This window comes from Antechinus flavipes, chromosome 6 (genome assembly GCF_016432865.1).
Source record: "Antechinus flavipes isolate AdamAnt ecotype Samford, QLD, Australia chromosome 6, AdamAnt_v2, whole genome shotgun sequence".
NCBI lineage: Eukaryota > Metazoa > Chordata > Mammalia > Dasyuromorphia > Dasyuridae > Antechinus > Antechinus flavipes.
Window position 1 is genome coordinate 145,741,750 of NC_067403.1, and position 17,312 is coordinate 145,759,061.

The following is a 17,312-nucleotide window of genomic DNA, read 5'->3' on the forward strand; positions in this document are numbered from 1 at the left end:
GAAAACTAGCACTCACCTTTTATAAACTACTTGGAATTTGAAGGGAAGGAGAGGAGAAATCCCTCCCCAATTCTTCTGGTGCCAGTTGTTAGGAAGATTAGGAAGCTTGTTTTGTCAAGTCACTAAAGATATCACTCTGCAGTGGATAAACAGAGGCCTTTAGTGTCTTGACTCTTTTAGTGTTGCTCTTTTTAGCCACAATGACTTTATTTAAAACAAATAACGGAAAATGAAAGGAAAAAAGTGCTCTTCCTTCTAGTTTATGGTGAAGTAATCCGAGCTTAACTTCTGTTTGAAATTGAAGGATTTTAGGGCTCACATTTTAATAATAGTCAACTGAAGGTATGAAGTGAAACAGTTCTAAGGCAAGTCATTGCATAAACAAAATGATACTTAGCATTTTAAAAATGCTTTTAATTTTTGGTTTCTGGATTTTTTTTTTTTTTTTACTATATTTAGAGGTAGTGAAGCTGAAGTGAAGATGATGAGTTATGGAAATATTGGGAGCAAGGGTTATTAGCATAAATCAAAATATAAAGACAATTACAGTTTTTAAAGAAAAGGGTACTGTTTGTACTGACCTCACTTACAAAGAGATGCTGCATGGAGAGGAAAAGTCCTTTGGATTGCTCAGTTTTTCTACTGAACTTTGTAACTTTCTCATTTTCCTCATTTTTCATTTTATCAAAGTGAAATACGCAGGAACCCTGTCTCTCAAGAGAATTTTTTTCCTCCTAAAATCAGCTTAAATTCCTCTAATTATTCACAGATGAAATTACATCCAAGAGAAAAAATATTGAAGTTTTTGTTACACTGTTCTTTTTTTTTCTTTTCCTCTAAGGAATGGTTATCTTTCTCTCTGAAGTTGTTATGTTAATTGATAAGGATTTCAACATATTTCACTATTGCTGTAATCACTTTATTTTAATGTGATAAGTTTTAGATGTAAGCAGATCTGGAAATAATTTAGATTGCTGTTTTTTTTAAAGATGTATATATTATAAAAATAGCTAAAATATGCTCTCACTAGACTCTAAAGTAGGTTAAAAGTGAGAGGTGCTTTGATTTGGAAACCTTTTAAGGCAATTTCTTCTTGAAACTAAGTGAAGATTTCTAAATTTAAGGAAATTCTTTATGGTTTTGGTATAATTAGCTTACAATGGGCGATTTTTTCTTTGTGTTTATAAAAATAATAAAATGAATAGGGTCTCTGCCCCCTCAATTATGACCATTAATTGTGATAAAAAATCATAATCTATATAATTAATCATTTTATTAAGGTTTAAAAAATTGCATCTTGAAGGAAGAATTATTGTAGTTAGTGTTGTATATTATAAGACTATAAAGCACAATATCATATCATTTCCCAATTAAGAAATATTTTCAGAAATGTGATATAAATCTACACATTCAAAATATATAGACACTAGTGATATTTTGTACACATTTTCAGAATATGAAAAAAAGAGAAAGCATTGCTGTCCCTCATATGGTCTACTCCTGTAGTTCTATTGTAGAAGCTGACATCAGTAGTCTCTGGAGATTTTACAGCAGAATCCTAAACTAGGGGCAAAATAGATGATGAATATCAAAGAGAGAGGATGTGGCAGCTTAAAACTATTTCTGATCTTCAGTACACTGTTCAACCAAAGGTTGATTTCATAAGAAAAATTCATGTTAGAAATGAAGAAAAGAACAGTCCTTCAATTTCTTGATCCAGGTGTTTGCAAATTCCTTAAAAGTCTAGAAATGATTACAAGTGGACTCTTAAAGTAAAACCTCCCCATTTTCTTTATTGAAATGGCTTCTTCATCTTCTGGAGTTCCAGGGAATAGTTAATGAGTTAGATGATGATCATGACAGATTTGGTGGCTTTCATCTATAACTAGTTAAACTTTGGTCATTTGATTTCTAATTCCACCCACAGAGTGAAACTGTCCCTGATTAATTGCAAGAAGAATAGCAAATTATTCCTGGTTCTGCACTATCTAAACTAGGAATTTCCTAATGCTTTATTGGGGAAAAGGGAGAATGTTCCAAAAGTAGGGAGGAAATAGAAATGGAAGGTCTTTAGTATATAAAATATACATCATCACATTTTAATTATCATTAAAGATAAGACCTTTTTATTTGAGTTATATTTTGGTGAACTGAGTTGTTAATGAAAGCCAAAGAAGTTTTTGTGTTAGCTTCACACAGTTTTTCCCTGGAATCTTTGTAATTGAAGTTAGGCTGTGTATATTAGAAACCTTCAGAAGGAAAGCTTAGAGATAGAAAGCATTTGAACAGATTCAGGTGAATGGACCATGTTCAGGATCACGAAATAAATGCTGATTCCAAATGCAAACATCATGTAATTTGGAATGAGTCATGTCTAATCTTTCAAAGAATACAGATAAAGTGGTTTGACCATTTTTCTTAATCTAAGAGAATTAACAATAAGCATTCCTTCCCCTAGAATGAGCTGCTAAATTTGGAGTCACTAGATTTAGATTCAAATTCTGAGTATCATTTATTACTTATATTGCTTAAGGTAAGCCAGTTAAAATCTCTAGATTTCTCAGTTTTTCATTTATAAAATGAAAAGATTGGATTTCAAGGCTAATGAATAATTGCTAATACTAAATACATAATTCTGTAATAATGTATGCACTAGAATGATATATGAGGAAATCCTTTGTAAACTCTGTGGTGATAAACGAATGTGAAGTGTATCCCATTGTTTCATTTTCTTAGTACGAAAACAAATATACTTTTAATATGAGAGTTGTCAAAATGGATTTAGATCAGTGTTTTGTCCAGAAAAGATTTCTGTTGCCACTAGTAACCTCAGATAACATGACACGGGAAGGGATCGACATTTTCCTCTTAACTTGGATTCTTTCTCCCCATTCACTGTAAGGAAATTATCTCATTGCTCACTTGCATTGATCTGGCATTAACTCTCTCAAGTGTCCAGATTCCTAGTCATTTTCACCTCAATATGAAAAGGGAAAAAAAAAAGACTTTAATTCAGTTGAATGTGTCATGTCTGGCAGGCAGTTAGAGATCTAGCTCTTTGAGAGATGACAGCTATATTTAAAAAAAGAAAGGAAGCAAGGAAGGAAGGAAGAATCTCAATTCTCAAGCAAAATTCCTTGAATCTAATTAGATACTTATGAAATGTTGATCATCAGTAGAACTGAATCACTCATATGAGTGTTGGAACTACATGATCATGAATAACTTCATCATAATCTATAATTCAGCTGTGCAAGCCCTCCTAGTTGACTAATTCTTAATTAAAATGTATTTGTTATTATTATTGTTACCAATTATTATTGGTCTGGTTTTATGATTTCATTAGGTTAGAGAACTCCCCATAAAGATACTCCCTCGGCAACCATTCTGCTGCTTAATTGGGACACTGAGAGATTGGGCTATTTGCATGGGGTCCATTCATCACATCTCAGTATGTGGCAAGTCTGGACTTGAAGCCAGGTGGTCCTTATTGGTCCATTATGTCAAACTACTTTGACATATTCTTTTAAAAAGCTTTTTTTCTGGACTGTGTTCCTACTCCCAACTACATTGTTGCTATAGGGCAGAGTCCTGTTTTCTACATCTCACCATTAGCCACTGGTGCTTACTATAGTTGTCCATAATATGTCCATAATTAATCCAATGGTTGATCAATTGATATGTCTGCACATTTTCAAAAAAGAATCACAAATCCCATTTAATACAATAATTGAAATTTAATTTCATTTTTTAGCTTTATATTATTAGAAACCTAATTTAAAATGTCCTTATATCAAGCTTCTATTTAAGTCATCATTGAATTTGGTTAAGTGTCCCTGAATTAACAGTAATTAATTGTGCACAGTTTGCATTTATTAGTGCCTTTGAATTTTGTTTCTGATCATATCTCTGTGGTTATGATGGGTAAATTTAATGTTATTTTCTGTTTATTTCAGCCATTTAACAATTTTTGAACTTTAGTTGTTTCCAAAAAAAAAAAAAAAAGATTTTTCAATAATTTTTGTGTGATAAAAATTAACTTTAAAAATCTCTAAATATTCCTTAGAGAAAATTATAGCATTGATTGAAATAATGCCTTAAATAATGTTTCATAGTCATTTCATAGTCATTTAGTGTTAAACTGTAGTAATCACTAATGGCCTCAATATATGAGTTTGTTTCTTCCTTGCAACCCATTATTTCTACTATAGGCGGCACTCTCCACTGCAGCATTTAATATGAAATAATTGGTAGTAGAACCTATCCCCAAAACACAAGTCTTTATGGGATAATTGTTGTTGTCCTTTCAGAACAAAATGTTGGAAGAATGCTGGTGCCCTTTTCATAAGTTTTCTTTGTTAGCTGATCTATAAATTTAGTTCTTTATAATTCCAAACAGAAAATTTGTTTTGGTAAATGTCTCAGTCAGTTGAATTTTTCACTGGACTTAACATTTTATTTTAATGTCCTTTTAGAACTCAAGGAGACAATGTGGCTGTGTTTTATTTAGTTGCATCCTTGGTGATGTGAACCAGACTTAAATGTGTTATGAAATGAGGTTCACTAGTTAATTAAACAAATGAGAGAAGCAAAAATCCTTTGCATTCATCCTCACCATTCATAGTTGTTTCCTGTGTCATGTACTTGAAAAATATATCTATAGGTTCAAGAACATACATATTAGCTTTTTGGAAGTTATTCCTAATAAATAGAGGTCTCTAGAAATCCCTCAAATTGGGCTTAAAACTCTAAACAGATATATAAGTATATTGTTTGCACTATTAGGGAATGTGAACTCATGATTTTTATGTTATATAGATATAGTCCAACATTTCTATGCCTTAAATTTAACACATAATTTTATTTCTAATCTTTTATCTTTCTATTGTGAACTTTAACCCTGAAAAGAACATTTTCATATGCACAGAGCAGTAAAAAAAAAAATTTAAATAAAACTGTGTTTGATCATTTCACACTGCTGCTTTCTTTCCTCCCCTTTAAATTATACAATAATTCTACACTTCCCAAATTATCCTGTTTTTCAATGCTTTCTTCTGATCTCTTCTGTGCATTTAAAAAACTTTTCAATCATCTTTTTTTGGTCATCACTAATGATAATTTTTCTCTCCCTTCTTCAGTTGACCAAGAAAAGGAGAGAAAACTCTATAAACATAGTTAAGCAACATTAAATCATGTAGCGATCATGTCAAAAATTATGTTTCTCCGAGTTTTATCCATCACATTTTTGCTCAGAAGTTAACACATCATAAGTTCTCTGGAGACACGATTTGTCTTTTCATTGATCAGAGTTCCTAAGTATTTCAAAGTTGTCCTTATTTACAATATTGCTGTCTTGGTATAACTTGTTTCCCTACCTCTATTCACTCTAAATCAATTCACATCTTGTAATACTAATTGGCTTGTTTTAAACATAAGGGTAGAATAAATAAAGTGACCCAAAGGTCCACTTTGTTCCTTCCTTTTTGGCTTTAGGGAGTTTATTTTAGATGAAAAGTTTTGAGTTCAGTCATAATTATTCTGATTCAATTAGGAAAATTCCTAAAACTTGAGCAGAAGTTGGATTCTTTTTTTTACCCTTATATTTATGTCTGTTTCTAGTTAACCTATAGCCTCTTTGGGGTTGAGGCAAAATTCAGTTCACTGGAAATATTTGAATAATGAAAAAGTGTGATGGGTAGCAATATATGTCTTGAAAAGATGGGTTAGATTCAGTTTATAATGGACTTCAAATGCCAAGCATAGGAGAATGTATTTTTTAGAGGCAATAGAGGGGGCTCCTTCTTGGGTAAAGGACTATCATGGTAGGAATATCACTTGAATAGTTGTGTGTAGAGATTAGATTAGAGGGTTGAGACTGGATACAAGGAGAGTTATTAGAAGGCTCTTCAAGGCAAAAAATGGTGAAGGCCTGCATTAGAACTGCTTGATTCTAGTAAAGAGAATGGGGATCAATGAGAGATTTTTTTGAAAGTGGAACCAACACATTGGCTACTTAGAAGAGAGATGGGTATTACTCTGAAGATGCAAATCTGGCTGACTAGAAAAATTGTGGTTTTCATGACATCAAAGATAAGAAGTTAAGAGGGGGCAGATTTAGGATCTAAGAAAAATACATTCTCTGGTGAATATGTTGAATTTGAAATGACACAGGAGGATCCACCAGGAAATAAGGGACAAGAGTTCAGGAAAGATGAAGGTTAGATTTCTTCCTTTTCTTTCTTTTATTCCTCCTCCTCTTCTTTTTCCTCTGAAACTTCCAGGAAGAGAGCATTTAAACAGAACAGGAGAGGGCCCAAGATAGCCCTGTTCAGGAAATGGACGATGGTCTTTAAAAAAAGACTGACAAGAATATGTCAAACATAGAGGAAAAGAAGCATGACAGATCAGTGTTAAAACAAACACACCTGGGGAAGAGAGGTTTTCCAAATGTAGGGAGGTTAGTCAGTATAAAGTACTTCAGAAAGGTCAAAAAGACTGAAGTTTAAGAGGAAGTCAATTGATTAAATAATAAAGAGGTCATTGATAACCTTAGAGGGAACAGGTATAGTTGAACGATAGGAACAGAAACCAGATTGCAATGGCCTGGAAAAAAAAAAAAAAGAGTGTAAAAGGTCATAAGATCATAGATTTATAGCTGAAAGTGATTTCAAAAACCAAAGTAAAATCTCCTCATTTTACATATGAAGAAATTGAGGCACACAGCAGTTAAATGACTTGCCCAGCTAGTAGGCACTATGGTTGGATTTGAACTCAGGAATTCTTTTACTCCAAGTTCAGTTCTTTGTATATATCTTTGTATTTAACAAGAGAATAAAGTGTAAAAGTACAAAAAGAATACTTTGAATTTATGTGTCATGAATTTTCATACTTATCTTTGAATTAAAATGTAATTAATTTTTTTAAATCACTGTCATCATAGTTTGGGTTTTCTTGCTCTTTGTTTTCATGGCATTTTGGGGTGGTGCTGAATAAAACATATAATGGCATTATTTTTGTCTCAAATGTGTTTTCTATGCAAAAATATTCTTCACGGACTACTCTATTCTATTTTTTAAAAACTATATATATAGAATATATATGTAACATTTTAGGCATTGTTAAAAACAGCATAAAGAAAATTATATGAAAATAAGCAAGACATGGAAAATTAGACATGTGAAAACAAGAAGACCCTACTAATTTACTGATTGTTTTTTGAGCATTAACCATCTTTGAGACTCTATTTGGGATTTTCTTGGCAAAGATACTGCCATTTTTTTCCTCCAGCTGTATAGATTAGGGCTTCCTAAAACTTTTTCCCCCTGTGACTCTTTTTCACCTGAGAAATCTTTATGAGACCCTGGGTGTAAGATTCTGGTTAGCTTTCTGGAGGTCTCAGGACCAGTCTTGGTTTTAGCACCATGCACCATGAGAATAGTCATGGATAAAGTCCAAAGTCTTTATCATCTCCTTCACAGTCTGTTTCCTTTGCCTGGGGCCCGGCTAGTTTTCTGAAGGCCCTGCTGAATGGGTCTTGGTTTCAGTGGAGGAATGCAGGAGAGCCACCTAGAAGGTCTCTATCTTGAAGTCTGTCTCTGGCTGAGTTTGTCTCCAGTTTATATACTCTATTACAATTACATCCTTACAATATATTGAGTATAAACCAATCATTATATCACTAAGGAACCATTATTTGTTGTAAGATTAAATCAATCATACTGAACTAGAGAACTATATAACTATTGTTTTATCAATTCCACTGAGTTAACACCTTGTTGTAGGATTAAATCAATCATACTGAGTTCCTGCCCTTTACATCTAGGTATATAGGTAATAAAATCAAACATTTACTGATAATAAATCATAAAGAAATTTATTTCACACAATTCTTTGGTATCATTTATTAAAGATGAAAGCAAATTTTCATACTAATGAGATAGTGTGCTTATTTATTTTTATATAAAGGAGTAAATCTTTGTGGATATTTGATATATTTTATTCTTTTACTCTTTTGATACCTTTTACTGTTGCCAAACTTTTCACAAGTGTGACATTCAGTTGTGCAACTCTACATAAGGTTGCAATCCAGCATTTAAGAAACTTTGTTATAGATGAGGAGGTTAAGCAAACAGGATTAAGTGACTTCCCCAGAGTCACACAGTTTATAAGTGTAAGGACAGATTTGAACTCAGGAACATGAGTCTTCCTGACTCCAGGATCAGCACTCTACTCACTGTACCATTTAGCTCTCCTAGCCAACACAAAAGATATGGAAAACAAGCAAACAAACAAACACCTGGCATTTCCTTTTGTAAGACATGGTTAATCAGATATTAATGTCTTGGAGATGCCTTCTAAACATTTTGAGTGCCTCTTCACAGAGTGGCTAGTGCTGTCATTATCCAAAAACATGGTAATGTCGTCCCTGCCAGACTAACCAGTATTTGAAAATGGAATCAGTGTTCTGAGGATAGGCCTAAAAACAGGAAGGTCAACTGTTAATCCTGGCCTCTACATGTCCTTGTTAAATATAATTTGAATAAATTGATTAATCTCAACCTTTCCTATTTGCTTGTATGTAGAAAGGGGGGAGGAGTGGTAAAACTTTTGGAAGGTTACTTTAAAAAATATTTTTCTCATTTTAAGGATAAAAAAATTTCATGTAATTGTTAAAATCCATTTGATTTTCTCTTGAGACCTTTAACCATTAAACCTGAGTGAAAAAAATCCAGTTTTCATTTCAAAACTTGTAAGATATTTCAATTTTATCTATTACTTTTTCATTAAGATTCTCTCTCTTATTTTGTAACTTTTCTTTTCAAACTTTTGTCTTTTAGCACCAAAAAAGCCTAATTGTTTCTCTAAAGTCAGTCTTCCATGTTAATAAATTCAAATGCCTCTTCTCTTTCTTTGAGACTGCTTAAATTGTCACATATAGAATTATATATGCATATATAATAGAAAAAATTATTATTTGATACAATACTGATTACTCAAGAATACTAAATTTATTTGAACTTTTACAAATTCAATTTTGATACAGATAATAAGAAATTAATTCCTATTTGCTTTGGAAATATTAAAGGCTTACTAATTAATGTTGACTGACTTATTGTCCATTGCATTCACTACTTTCCTTGCTAAGATAACACATATCTCCTAACCTTTATCTTTGTCTTGGTCTGAACTTCAACATGTTTTTGTCCTCTTTTTTTGGTTTGTGTGTTTTAGGAAAATGTTGTAAAGGCAGGAAAGGTCTTAAACTTTCAAATAATATGCTTCTTTTAAACACAAGCATATATGGGAAGGAACTCTTGGGCACATGTTAAATGTCTATGATTAATAGAACTTTACAGTTCTTTAATTCTTCACAGTAAAAATTATGTGTAAATTTCAAAAGAATCATTTATTTAATTTGAACAGAGTAGTTAATATTTTTGCACTTAATTACAAAAAAACTTACTAGATAAGCTATTAATAGGACTTTCTGGATAATATTTCAGCAAGTTGTGTTCATGGGTTTGAGATAATATTATGTGTACATTATAAAAAGTAAGAATTGTTTTTAAATTTTGAGGAAAATTTAATTTTTCAAGAAAAGAAAACGCCTATTTGGATAACATTCTAAGCTCTCTTTTTTTTCCTCCCATGAACTTTGATTAATATTAATTCATTTCTATTTTTCATTCCTTAGGATTCAACTTCATTTTAAATGGATGTGTTCTAAATTGACTTCAGGGTTTTAGCTGGATTAATTTCTGAAAATTTCCATAACCTGGGAGTTCATGGTTAACAATAGGTTTTCACTACCCACAATAGTCACAAAGCCATTGTTCTTCAGATCTATGGACTGCCCTGTAGATGTGCTGTTGACTTCCCTCTTTCCCCTTCCCCCACTTTGTTTAGGGTTAAGTATATTGAATTGGTTTAGTGCAAACAAGGATTAATGTTATATCCCTTGTGGTATGAATGATATTAACATGGTTATATTATCTATGTGCAATGATGATGGACTTTTTGCTCTACTAGAAATTGTTGGCAATCAAGTATACATATAGGATTAATTGCTTGGCTTGCTTACTTTTTTAACTTTCACTTTTTACTAATACTTTTGTTTACATTTTGCTATTTAATTAGATAAGAATGAATCAAAGATGAAAGTCAATAAATTGGCAAGCATTTATTAACTAAGATGAAAGTCAATAAATTAGCAAGCATTTATTAACTGTCTAGTATGTGCCTACACAGTGTCTACACTGTGCTACATTCTGACGATTCAAAGAATGACAAAAGACAGTCCCTGCCCTCAAGGGTCTAACAGTACAACTAAGACAAAGATAGGATTAATTGAAGATAATCCCAGAGGAAAGGCATTGAAATTGAGAAGGCAAGGAAGCATGGTGGAATGGATTATTTTTTTAAACCTAAAATTTACTTATGTTTTTATTAAGTTAATCTAACTCTGTGTAAGTAATTGAATCAAAAACCCTACAGAATCAGCAATAGGAAAAAAAAGCAAAGAAAATCTACTTGAATTAAATCATTATTCACAAAAAAGAGAAATTTCTCTTTTTTTGAGTTCTAATTTTTAAAAAAATTTTAATTTTTTTTAATTGAACAATATTTCCTTTTTAAAAAATTATTAAAGCTTTTTTATTTTCAAAACATATGCATAGTTAATTTTCAGCATTCACCCTTGCAAAACCTTGAGTTCCAATTTTTTTTCCCCCTTCCTACCCCCTCCTCTAGATGGCAAGTAATCCAATATATGTTAAACATGAGCAATTCTTTTACACATATTTCCACAATTATCATGCTGCACAAGAAAAATCAGATCAAAAAGGAAAAAATGAGAAAGAAAACAAAATCAAGCAAACAACAACAAAAACAATGAAAATACTATGTTGTGATGGACACTCAGTCCCCATAGGCCTCTCTCTGGGTGCAGATGTCTCTCTTCATCACAAGACCATTGGAACAGGCCTGAATCATCTTATTGTTGAAAAGAGCCATGTCCATCATTGATCATTGTATAATCATGCTGTTGCCTTATACAATGATATCCTGGTTCTACTCACTTCACTTAGCATCAATTTATGTAAGTCTTTCTAGGCCTCTCTGAAATGATCATTTTTTATAGAACAACCATATTTCATAACATTCATATACCATAACTTATTCAGCCATTCTCCAACTAATGGGCATTTACTCAGTTTCCAGTTTCTTGGAAACTACAAAAAGCAAATGCCACAAACATTTTTGCACATGTGGGTCCCTTTATTTGGTGATCTCTTTGGGATACAGGCCCAGTAAATACACTGCTGCATCAAATGGTATGCATGGTTTGAAAATCCTTTAGGCCTAGTTCCAAATTGCTCTCCAGAATGGTTGAGTCAGTTCACAACTTCACCAACAATGTATTAGTGTACCAATTTTCTCACATCCGTCCAGCATTCATCATTTTCTTTTCATGTCATCTTAGCTAATCTGACAGGTATACAGTGATAATCAGTGAGAAATTTTTATTTCTCTGATCAATAGTGATTTAGGACACGTTTTCATATGACTAGAAATGGTTTCAATTTCTTCATCTGAAAATTGTCTGTTCATATCCTTTGATAGTTATTAACTGGAGAATGGCTTGAATTCTTATAAATTTGAGTCAATTTTCTACATGATTTAGAAATGAAGCCTCTATCAGAACCTTTGGATGTAAAATTTTTTCCCAGTTTTTTTACTTCCCTTCTAATCTTGTCAGTATTGGTTTTGTTTGTATGAAAACTTTTTAACTTAATATAGTCAAAATTACCCATTTTGCAGAATAGATTATCAAAAAATAAAAACACTGACTTTGAAATGAGGAGATAATTGGAGGTTTAAGATTCGTGATCCTTTGTTGTATCTGCTTCTTTGTGATTCTGTATAAGATTTTCTTGGCAAAAATATTGGAATGGTTTGCCATTTCTTTTTCAAGTGGATTAAGACAAAGGTTAAGTGACCTGCTAGTTAGTATCTGAGTTTAGATTTGAACTCATGTCTTGCTGAATCTAGAATCAGCACTCTATGATTCTACTGAAACCACCAATGACATTTTTAACAAATATGAAGAAGTATGAGAAGACTTGAGAAATGGTCAAAAACAGAATAAATTAAACAGAAGCAAAAAAAAAAAAAAAAAACTAAAAAAAACCTCGACATGCCAAAAGGACTGTGACAATGTAAATAAAAGACAAAATATAACAAAAATCCAAATTGAGTTATAATTATCCTTCTTGGTCCTAAGAGAAAGAGAAGATGAATTTCGCCATTTGTATCAGAGATAGAGCATAGACTGAGAGGCACTGTCAATGTGTTGATTAATTTTGCTCATCTATTTTTTTTGGCTTTTTCTTACTTTTCCAAGGAATAACTCACTGGTGAATAAAAAGAGGCAGTAGATTATATCTAGAAATGAATGTAAAAAAAAATTTAAGTGCCAATAAAAGTAAGATATTTTTAAAAATCTAAGACTGATTGAGAGAAAAAACCTTTAACTCTTCTGTTCTTTAGTAGAGAATGTGTCAGTGAATAAAGAAAGGCATCAGTTCCAATGAAATTTTGGAATGATTTGTGGAATAACAGGGCATTATGGTTCAACTTATGCTAGACTACTACAATTTAAATAATATATTTTGAATATCGTCTCCATTTCCTAATGTTTGTGTCCAGTTATGCCAAGAATAGCCAGATTTGAAGAAGTTGTAAAATGGTAAGAGAGCTAGTGAATGCTTATTACTCCTTCTAGAAGTTTTATTAATGAAAGGAATAAAAAAGAGTGTTCCATTCCCCAATGTGGCAAGTTTCTTCATCTCTATGAGCCAAATTTTCCTTATGGATAAAATGAGGGACAATGGACACAATCATTTCCAACTGCAAATTAGGTTCTCCAAGTGTAACATCCCATGATTCTAATGGCCCCAGTATCTCTGATGAAACTTTTAATATAGGAATATAGAGAATTTATCTTGTAATTCATGGGATTCCATGTAACAGAAGCTGCCCTCAGTTTTTTAATGTCATTTTGTGATAGAAAAGCTGCCCATTTTGGTTTATTGAAGGCTTATTTTTATGGACACTGTTGGAATCCTTACAAACTGCTAACTAATTAGAGTTGATCTAATCTTACAAGAAGATGTTGTGGGCAGAACCTGAAACAAGGTACTAAGTAGGACTAATTAATACAAGACTTGTGTTTGCACCTTTACTCATTGGAGTTCACAAGTATGGGAGTTTCACAAAGTAAACTTTGTACCTTTGTGAGTTCACACCTCCCTTAAAGCTGGGATGTTACACTTGGAGAACCTAATTAGTTAGGTTATAATCATCCTGAGGAGCCAATAGCTGGAACAGAAGGAAAGAAATTGGAAGATTGCACTTCATTTGTGTCCAGTTATGCCAAGAATAGCCAGATTTGAAGAAGCTGTGAAGTACATAAATGGTAAGAGAGCTAGTGAGTGCTGATTACTCAGCATTAGCACAGTATTATAATGAAGAAGAGTTGAGTGATAATTAATAAAATGGTGAAGGTAGAATTTTGTTGGAGAGAAACTCTTGAGATTAAATATCTTAGGGAAGATGGGATAGTACCCATCTTTCTATCCTCTGACTAATTCTGGAAGATCATATAGAAGCCCACTGGGATGTAGATATACTGACTTGGAAGGACATTGCAACTGTAATGTCACATGATTCTAATTTTTCTTATTAACAATTCTACGAATCCAGTGTCTTGCATTTTTATATGCATTTGAAAGTTTTATGCAGGGAAAGTTTTATTTTTTAAAAAATTATTCTATACATATTTAAATTCCTTCTGTGACATTATCACCACTACCTCTCCCTCACTTGTGCAACAAATGAAAAATAAAATCTTGGTAAACATAAATAATACATCAAAACAAAGCCATGTGGGAAAATAAATGTGTCTCTCTGAATTTTAAGTTCATCACTTCATTTATTTATTTATTTATTTATTTGTATTATGGCTTTTTATTTACAAAACATATGCATGGGTAATTTTTCAACACTGACCTTTGCAAAACCTTCTGTTCTAAATTTTCCTCTCCTTCCCCCGACTCCCTCCCCTAGATGGCAGATATTCCAATACATGTTAAAATATATGTTAAAGCCAATATATGTGTACATATCCATACAATTATCTTGCTGCACAAGAATAATTGGATCTAGAAAGAAAAAAAAAACCTGAGAAGGAAAACAAAAATGCAAGCAAACAACAACAGAAAGAGAGAAAATGTTATGTTGTGGTCCACACTTGGTTCCACAGTCCTTTCCCTGGGTGTAGATGGCTTTTTCCATCATTGAACAATTGGAAATCGTCTGAATCAATTCATTGTTGAAGGGAGCCATGCCCATCAGAATTGATCATTGTATAGTCTTATTGCCATGTATAATAATCTCCTGGTTCTTCTCATTTCACTTAGTATCATGTGGTGAGCTTTTTCTTCTCAAAACGCAGCCAGGTGATAAAAGTTCAGATCTTTTATTATCTCCAATATAGCCCGGTTAGCTTAGAGGCCTAAATCTCTGCTTGGTTCCAAGGACTCTTGCCACTTTGTCCTTTGCTTCTGCCTCTGCTTTCTTCAGCCTCCAGAGCCAGCACCGCTCTTCATGTCATTCCGGTGAAATCTTGACTTGTAGCTTCTTCCTCTGAAGAACTTCCTTGACTGGCCCGTTGAAGCTCTATTTATGCTCCCAAAGAGCTTCAAGGGAGGTGTGAACTAATTGAACTCCAATGAGTAAAGGTGTGAACACAAGCCTTGTATTAATTAGTTCTACTTAGGACCTTGTTTCAGGTTCTGCCCAAAACATCTTCTTGTAAGATTAGATCAACTCTAATTAGTTAGTAGTTAGTAAGGATTCCAACAGTATCAGTTTATGTAAATCTCTCCAGGCCTCTCTGAAATCATCCTGTTAGTCATTTCTTACAGAACAATAATATTCCATGACATTCATATACCATAATTTATTCAGCCATTCTCAAAATTGATGGGCATGGGTTCAGTTTCCAGTTTCTTGCCACAAAATGGCTGCCACAAACATTTTGGTACATGTGGATCCCTTTTCGTCCTTTAAAATCTCTTTGGGATATAAACTCAGTAATAACACTGCTGGATCAAAGGGTATGCACAGTTTGATAATTTTTTGAACATAATTCCAAAGTGCTCTCCAGAATGGTTGGATCCATTTACAGTTTCACCAACAATATATCATTGTCCCAGTTTTCCCACATACCTTCCAACATTCATCATTATCTTTTCCTGTCATCTTAGCCAATCTGAGAGCTGTGTAGTGGTATCTCAGAGTTGTCTTAATGTGCATTTCTCTGATTAATAGTGAGTGGGAGCACCTTTTCATATGACTAGAAATAGTTTCAATTTCTTTATCTGAAAATTGTCTGTTCATATCCTTTGACCATTTATCAATTGGAGAATGGCTTGATTTCTTATAAATTTGATTCAATTCTCTATATATTTTGGAAATGAGGCCTTTATCAGAACCTTTGAAGTTCATCACTTCTTTTGAAGGTGAGTGGTATATTTCATTTTTAGTTCTCTGGACAAAGTGATGCATCATTGCATCAACCAAGTTTCTGAACTCTTTCAAGGTAGTTCTTTAAAATTTTATTTATAATGCATTCATTGTATGGATTGTTCTAGTTTTGTTAATTCCCTTCTTCATAAGTTTATAGAGATCTTTCCAGTTTCCTCTGAATCTGTCCATTTCATCATTTTAATGGGATTACAAAATTTCATTTTATTCATGTATATACATGTTTAGCCATCCTCCATTATGAAGACAGCCCTTTAGTTTTTGATTTGGGGCACTACAATAATACCTTTCTGCATATTGTTCCTTTTTCTTTCATTGATTTCCTTCAGGAGTAAGTTGAATTGTTATATATAGCTGGGTAAAGGATATATACAGTTTAGTAACTCTTGGGGGCATAATTAGGACAGTTTCTCTGTATACATAGCACCTAGGTGAATAAATATAAGTATGGACATTATTGAATTTGAGTGGTTTGGCTATAAAATCTCCATAACTGATCTTGCTGCCATTTCAGACCTCTTACATGCTGCATGAAGAATGTGCAACAGAGCTACATTTTATATCCATTAAAAAAAAAAAAAACAACTTTTCAGTGGGACATTATTTGACTTTCTGGGGGAAAACACATGGTTATTCATGTTGTAACACTTTTCTATAATTTCTATAAGTATTTGTGGTTGTCTTCTGGTCTATTCAATTTTCTGAATAGATCTTAAGTACTCTTGATTCCAAGTAGTTTGTTTAATTATCTTAATGTAATCTTTATAATGATTTTAAGCTGTTTCACTTTGTGAGTAATTGCTCAGAAATCTTGATAATTGGCATTAAAATGGCAACTCATGTTTCTTGTTACTGGTATTTGGGTGCTCTGCTACTTACAAAGATGCCTTTTTGAATGAGTCAATGTCTATTAGTTTTGTATTGGGAAATGGTGGAATATTGGTTAAGGATTTATTAAATGCATATTTGCATATATTAAAAATAAAATATTTAGAGAAAGTAAAAATTTGAAAACACTCTGTAGTTATATGTTAAATAGCTTATAGTTGATTATTTAATGAAAATCCACGTTTTTTCAACCATTTTATAAACTCCAAAGCAGTATACTTTTAAGATATTTTGACATTAAGCAGTGACATGAATTTGGGGGGTAGGGGAAAAAGAAGAAATATTTTGTTCGGGAGGCTAAATAACTTTGAGTTTTTTGAGCATCAACTCACTTCATTCCAGGATGGCATTTCTATAAATTTTCACTCTCTACAGCATCACAAAAAATCTAGTTATTCCAAATTTTTCATTGCTTAGAAAAAGGAAATAATTGATTTGATATCCCAAATATAGAGAAATTTTGTTTTGAGATTATAAATGTAAATGTCTATCTTGGCACCGATCTCATGCTCTGCAATCATTGAGGTTCAATTTGTATTTTTCCAAGTATATTTAATATTTTATTTTATTATTAATATTATTACTATGTTTAATGTTTTATTTTCCCCCATTAATTAAAATAATTTTAAGTATTTGTTTTAAAATCTTTGAGTTCCAGATTCTTTTCTTCCTCTCCACTGAGAAGGCATTTGTGAAATTATGAAAAATATTTCCATAAAGGTCATGTTGCAAAAGAAAACAGATCTCCCCCCCCCAAAAAAAAAAAACTTTAAAAAGTTTTTAAAAAACTATTCTTCAATTTGTATCCCGACACA